Genomic DNA, 7,815 nt, shown 5'->3' with positions numbered 1-7,815 from the left:
TTTAATGTGTCTGTTACACCTATACAGATGCCATTCTAAGATGAATGCCAGTCTGTAGCCCAAGAAAATGAGTGGAGATAATTTAGATTTGAGAGTTAATAGCTTGGAGATTATGTGGTGAATTACAGGAGTAAAACAAAATCACCTTGGGGGGGAGTGGAGAAGGAGGAAACCTGAGGACTATGAACAAACCCCTGACAGAATACTTCAGAATACTATTATTGAGGGGGGATGTGCTAGAGAGGGAGAGGGGTAAAAAAAATGGTCAAAATGGTAAGAAATAGCCCAAAAAGACTGTTATGAGAGAAGTCTAGGAAAGAGTCTAATAAATAGGAAGAATCCATTAGGGACCAGTTACAGAATGAGGTATATAACAATATGAAAAAAGTGAGATCACTGTTCTGGGTAATTAAGAAACTTTTGGTTATTTTAGCAAAAACACGTTTAAAATAAAGCAGAGTAGAGGGACTCAGAATTTAATTTGTTGAGGAATCATTATTAAACATTAGGCAATTGGAAGAGAAATGAATAAAGAAACAAGATAGTGGACTAAGAAGATGAGGAGGATATATTTTGCTTGCTGGTTTTGTTTTTGTTTTTATTTTTAACAGGAAAATTCTGCTTGTTTTATAAATAGAGAAGCTAGGGCAGATTGCAGCTTTTGAAAAGAGTGGGTATAATTAACTGGGCAAGGTCTCAGAGGGAAGGTTAGATAGAATAAAGCCCAATGAAAAGATCATCAGGAGTAGAAAGAAGGAAAGTCGCCTTTTCTTTGAAAAAAAAAAAAAGGAAGCACTGGGCATAGATCATTCTAGTGCGATTTTAATCTAAAACTTGCAGAGACATTACTAATAGAAAAACAAATTGCTTTCTTTTAACATGCTCGTAAGCAGCTGACATCCTATTCCAGCCGCACAGTGAAATCACACGTATAACAACGGACAAAGGCTGTGGCTATGCTGAGACCTTACATATGGTCTCCCAAATACAAGGATGATTTTTGTATTAATGCACACAGAATAGAACTCCATGTTAAGAAGAGATTTCATTAGCTGTTAATGAAAATTTATGTCCACACCTCTCACTCACTGCTTTAAAGCATATGATAATATTAGTGCTAATGGGAGTGTGGGAGAAATATACAATATGTTCACGCCATCCTGTGTCATTCAGTGTAGCAATAACAATGCTAGAAAGCTGAGTCTGAGGCTCATATTTAATGAAAGTCTCTCAGTTTCAAGAAAATTCTGGAAAACCTCTCCCAAATAGGAATTAAACTTTTTCAAATGTTTATATTGAAAAATGGTTGGACATGGCTATAAGAACACAAATCTTAAAATGTTATGAAAACAAAAGTCAATTCATACAAATTTCATAACTTTGATATTAATATAGCATGTGTGAACATAAGCCACTTTATTAATGGCTTCTGTATAAATCTATTACCCTTATTTTTCTCATTTTGCTTTTCTTCCTTTCTTATTTTGTTTCATTGCATGTACTTTGTTGACTAAGCTAATTTTGGAAATCAGTCAAATATATAACTGAGTAAAATAGCATCAATATCAGTTTGCACAACAATTCATTTATTCATTCTAACAAAAATAAATTGGATTTTTCCAACATTATAAATAATGCTGAAGAGAACATTTTCCCCATACATCACATGTACATAAACACACTTTTGGCTTACACAAATTCAACATCACTACTTATAGTGATACTTATTTCTATACTGCTTTCTGGAATAGCTACACCACCTGCAGGTATGAGCACCACTAATAAACCACACCCTTACCTACACTTGACATTGAATTACTTCTTAGTTTGTGCTAAATTGGTTGTGCAGTAGCATCTCGTTGGAGTTTTACTGTTCATTCCAGCAATGAAATGTTTCGTTCCTCCGCAGCACCATCAACAGTAATGGAGGGCAATGGAGGACGGTCCCTTTGACACCACAAATTGGGCATTCTCCCCCATGAGAATACAAAGTTTCTATCTAATACCAGAGAACATATTGGGCATTGATAACCTATAAAGTCAAACTCTGCAAACCTCTATAGGTGAATTCTACCTCCAGGTTGGAGTAGTCAAACCAGTGCTGAGGGGAAATGCCAGCTGGGAACCAGTAAATCTATCACCCCTAGAAAAGGGGTAACTGTTGAAAATATAAATCACTGTAGGGGGGTGGGTATGAGAAACTATCTAAGAACTGCACCAAGTGGGTATTGTATGCCCTGCACATAGTGTTTTCTACAGCCCAGTTCAGCCAATAAAAAAGCCAGATGGGTTATGGCAAATAACAGTGGAATACTGATAAGCAAACATGTGCCTTCTCATGAATGCAGCTGTGCCCAACATTGTCACCATCTTACATATCTTGTCCAAGTCCTAGGAAGGTATCATGTCATACTGTACTTAGCAAATGCTTTTTTTCAGTATACTCTTGGTCTGTGAGTCCCAAGATCAATATGCCTTCATATGGGAGGGGCAACAATAGACCTTTCAAGTGCTTCCCCAAAGCTACCTACACAGCCCCACAATATGTTGTGGGTTGGTAGCCCTAGACAAGTTCCTGTTCTCCTTTCCCACATGAGTAAAAGGGGCCCATTACTTTGATGATATAATATTGACATGTGAAGACTTGCCTTTCTGCAAGACACTCTGCAGACTTTGCTGGAACATTTGGGAGTCAGAACATGGGTGGTGAACCCACTAAAAATTCAAGGCCCAGGTGCTGCCATAAGGTTTTTGGTAGCTGTTTGTTTGGGTGAGACATGCCTTGTCCCAGAGGTGCTATTGACAAGTGCAGGCCTACCCAACTTCTAAAAAAACATGAAAAAGCTTTTGTAGTGATTTTGGGATTTTTGGAGAACTTTTTAAAAATATTTTATTTATTTATTTTTAGACAGAGGGGAAGGGAGGGAGAAAGAAAGAGAGGGAGAGACACATCAATGTGTGGTTGCCTCTTACGCACCCCCTACTGGGGACCTGGACTGCAACCCAGGCATGTGGTCTGACTGGGAATCGAACCAGCTACACTTTGGTTTGCTGACTGGCACTCAATCCACTGAGCCACACCAGCCAGGGCAGAAGCTTTAATTTTATGAATTTTTCTTTTACTGTAATATTAGATAGCTATTTCCTTGACTAGGCATCAGATAAAATAAGTTACATGCACTTTTAGAACTTGCCTTCCTATCAAGGAGTGGGCAGAGAATATGTTCCATCAACATACAACCCACCTCTCCTATGACTCAAACTCCCACTTTGACTAAGTTGCAGGCTTATTTGCAGCAGAGGAGTCCCTCTGTGTCTGCCAGCCAACTGTCTCTAGAAATGTGGGTACTACTGGGCCCTGTAGAGTATATAGATCCTTCAAATACACTGCCCCTGTTTCTGTGGTGGCCTCAGTGGCCTGTAGAGTGGGAGTAGAGAAAATTCACACTTGTTCTTGGTATACAGATGGATCTAGTTGGGATAACCAGCCCATATGAACTGCAGTCATTATTCAGCCTAACACTGACACCATCTGAATGGGAACAGAAATGAATCACAGCGGGCAGTGGGCTGAACTCAGAGCAGTTTGCTTGGTGATGGATCATACATGAGCCCTCGCCACTAGCCCTTTGCACTGAGAGTTGGGTTGTTCTAAAGGAGTTCACCCCATGGCTTGGACAATGGGAAGCTGAGGGGTAGATAATCATGATTCAACCCTTGTGGAGTCAGAATTTGTAGAAAGACATCTGGGTTCCTCTTGAGAGTCTAAGGCCGTCCTTACTATCTTCCACATTCCAGCTCATACGGCACTGACACTCCTGGCAATCAGGAACTGATGTCCTAGCCCAGGTATGAGTTTAGCAATTCACCTTTCAGTAGATACAGCAGATTGGGTACATGGGAAAAATGGCCACTGTAGCTCAGGTATATGATGGCATATTGCCTAGGATGCCGGGTAGCCCTTGAAACACAGTGCCTTGGTTAATGCAGTAACAGCATGTCCCAGGTATTCTAAATAATGCCAAAGGAGTCTGGGGCCATCCACCCGAGTTCCCAGTCAATGAGAAATTGCCAAACTGATTACATCAGCGCTTCCTTCTGAGTGAGGGCTATAAATATGCCTTGGTTTGTGTGGACTTTGCCTGTGGTCTAACCCAAGGTTTCCCCTGTTTCTACACAAACAAGGCTGCCACCACTGAGGGATCAGAGAAGTTGACTACCATGTACATACTCTCATCAAAGAAATGATTGGGGTCACATTTCAAAGGTTATGATTTTCAAGACAGGCAAAGAATACGACATTGAATGGAAATTCCATCACCCCTATAACCCACAAGCAATAGGGTTGGTAGAAAGGAAGAATGGAATACTAAAGCAGCAGATTAAATTACTAACAGCTAAAACCACTTTGGCCAGGTGAGCTGAAGTACTAGCCCAGGCTTTAATACATTTCAATGTTCACCCAGTAGGGCCTACTGCCTCATATGTCAAACTGGGGCCCCCTGCACCAAACACTATAAAGGTATGAGAGTCGTGGGAGACAGTCATTGTCCCAACTTTGTGTGGGTCAAAGTGGTATGCTGCTGAGAACACTAAGCTCCATCACGTCTGGGAAAGGGGTCATCCACTGGAATTTGCAATGGGAAATCCTGATGGGATGGGTAAGTTATTTCATGCCCATATGGGAAGGGGGCTTACTCAATCTCCACTGGGATCCCACTGTCCTGCTACAAGCTGGACTTGTTAAAACACACTATACCTAGAATGGAACATGCACCATTGAAAGAGGGGAGAAAGTGGGAGTCCCGGGGTGACATAGACTGTCCCCAGTCCATCTTATCATTCCTGACAGTACTGCCTCCCTCAGCCAACATGTAAGGTATGCACAACCACGTCATATTCCTAAAGCTGCAGCTCCATTAAGATCTAAGGTTCTAAGGACTGGGCCACAGTTTAATTCTTATAGAGGAAAGACCATCCCATAGAAGTTCATACTGAATATCTGTCTTTTTGACCCCACACTTCTACTGCTCCTGTGATGTCTCCTTATGGGATGGGCACCTGATGGTATCACCTGTTACAGTGGGCCCACTCCTATGCTGGAGAGATCCGTTGCCCACAGGTCCAACAGTTGGACTGAGAGGACATGACCACAGATTGATCCTCTAGCTGGACCTGGGCCACGAGAGGCTCCTTACCCTCTCCTGTGCTTGGAATGTAATGTTCCCCCACTGTTCCCTCGTTAGGAGCTCCTTTAAGGACAAAGTCTTGAGAGAGCAATGTTTAGAATTTCACGTGGGAAAATCCTGGGATTGCAAACCTACAGACACCACCGAGTTGAGGTCATAGTGTTCCCCTCACATCTTCACTCTGATGATGTTGCAAACATAGTATGAAAAGAAGCCCTTTCAGCAGAGGATTGTGGGCAACATTACCCGACTGGCCCCACAGTCACGGCCTTCATAACCGAGTGTTTATACATGCTTAGTGTTGCTTCAGTAACTGTCACGGTAAGGTCGTCTTCATGAAGACCAATTTATTTGTTAATTTGTAACATTTGGGGCAGTCCGAGGTGTGAATTGAAAACCCTTCACTCAAGCGAGGGTCAGAAGAAACAACTGAAAACTATTCAGCAATTGCCAATGAAGAGACTCCGTAGAAAACTGGGGCAAAAGGCGCAGCTGCTGAAGTCCGCAGCGGTGAAGCTCCCGGGCGGGTTTCTGGGCCCAGGAGCGAGGAAGGACAGGAGACAATATCTCGGGACTTTGGTCCTGCTGTCATGAGAGAGGTTGCCCAACAGGAATTTACGCAGCGTCCAGCTTCTCCAGGGATGATAACCTTCTCTAGAGCCCCTGAAGAGCCTCGAATAATGAAGTTTTACAAATTTCCATCTGGCATCCTCCAAAGAAAATGTCTGTTTACCAGGATTTAAAGGTAAGCCATGCACATGACCCAGAGTTTCAGTCAGCATTTTCATTCCCCACACTCCCCCCGCCCCCCACCTCCCCGCCTGGTCCCCCCAAGGAAAGCCTCTGAGCTCTGAGGGTGAATCCCCGGCTACTGGAATTACATTGAGCTGTTTCACTGGAGTGAGAGGTACCAAGGCAGTAGTGACCCATGGGCAAGTGTGAGTTGTAGTAATTAACAGTGTTGCTTTCACCCGAGAGGCCAAGATGAGTTTCTGGTGGTTTGTACAGGGTTGTAAGCATTGTTTATTGATGGTAGTGAGATGGTGGTTCGCACCTGGTTTAAGTGAGACCCCCAGAGGGCTTTGCCATTGGGGCTGATTTCATGGCAGAATGTGCCTGTGTTCGGTCTCCTGGCTCCGAGGTGTTCTGTGCCTGTCTTGGTGTTTCTGATTTGAGAGAGGAGGTATTGATACATCCACTAAAGGCCTGCAGATGAGGACTGTCAGAGCGAGCTCCTGGCTGCTCCTGATCTGTGCTGTGAGGCAGCGTTTAGCTGAAATGCATTTCCTTACTCAGATGCTTTGCCATTTTGTATTAACTTCTTGCAATAACCATAGATTCGTAAGCATTATAATTGCCAGTCCTGTACGAGTTCTTTAGCAATTAAAACTTGTCTGCCACCATTTGTGGAGCCTTGAACAAGAAAAACATAATAAGCAAACTAAGCATATGCCTCCAAAAATGACCATTTTTTTTCATGACAGGGAACAAGATGTCTTAGCTTTGTGTGTGTATAAAACGCTTCGCAAATATGTATGTCATCTTTATTTGCAAGAGATATGCTAATCTTCTTGGTATTACTCCAGTTTTTGTATATGTTCTGCCAAAACAAGTACTACTATAGGATTTTGATGAATATGTATACTAATAACTAAAAAATTCAATCATAAAAATTATTTTGTTGCAAATAATGATTGCATATACTTCAATAGGAGAGAGAACAATTTTTTCTAAATCACAAACTATCCTGTGCCGCACCTGAGGACACTAGAAAATAAAATGTTGGTGCATTGATTTTAACAATTGTTTGTTAGCTCTGTTAGAAAACATTAAACATTTTAATTTAAAAAAGGTAAGTGGTAGAAATTTATCGTTTTGATCACTGAGACATAATAGTGATTGGATACCTTTCCTGAAAATCACGAGTTTCTACATAACAGTGAAACATAACCACCTAAGAGCGGGCATCACAAGAAGCATAACTTTAAAAAAGGTATTAATCATTGTGTAATTTGATTCATTTTTGTTACACAATCTGGATACCAGTGTGCCAGAAAACTTAGCCTCTACATTTCCGAAAATTTTTTTCTGAAAGCACTATCAATATTATGTTTTTTATTCCTTACCAAAGAAAGTTATCTCTTTCCTTCCCCCCTCTTTTATATTGGATGATATGCATCTTGATAGCAGGGAATAGAAAAGAGAAATGTTTTTTGCCATTAAAATAAAGAGACCCCATAAACAATGTGTTTCTCTGGTTGAAGTGCTGTGTGCATGCCTGTGTTATGTGTGTTAACTTTGGCAGGGTTTAATCTTTAACTGTAGTATTGGAGATTACTTAGCACAGGGTTCTATTTATAACTTCATAAAAGTGATTTTTGATGGAGGAATACTCTTTGTTGTGTTCTTTATTAATTCAATGTAGCTCAGTAAATAAATTGTACACAGATACAGTTTATGGTATGAAGGGCAATCTCTGTACAGAGAAAAAGAGGACTGCACTGCATGCTCAGCACTAATTTCTCATGCTCTTTGTGTTTGTGCCAAAGTACTTTTGGTAATATTAATTGAGAGGAACCACATGGTACTTTAAATAGAGTCATGGGAATTTGTCCCATTATACAGC

General features: G+C 41.2%; 1 non-coding gene across 1 annotated transcript; it reads right to left on the bottom strand.

Moving 5' to 3' along the window:
• Positions 1–6,696: 6,696 nt before the first annotated feature.
• On the bottom strand, positions 6,697–6,805 carry LOC112296625 (U6 spliceosomal RNA). Its single transcript, XR_002973949.2, has one exon. It is a non-coding gene; the product is annotated as a U6 spliceosomal RNA (small nuclear RNA).
• Between the last annotated feature and the right edge of the window lie 1,010 nt (positions 6,806–7,815).

This window comes from Desmodus rotundus, chromosome 7 (assembly GCF_022682495.2).
Source record: "Desmodus rotundus isolate HL8 chromosome 7, HLdesRot8A.1, whole genome shotgun sequence".
In the NCBI taxonomy this organism is placed as follows: Eukaryota; Metazoa; Chordata; class Mammalia; order Chiroptera; family Phyllostomidae; genus Desmodus; species Desmodus rotundus.
Note: the sequence above shows the minus strand (reverse complement) of the source record. Positions and strands in the feature narration are given on the sequence as shown.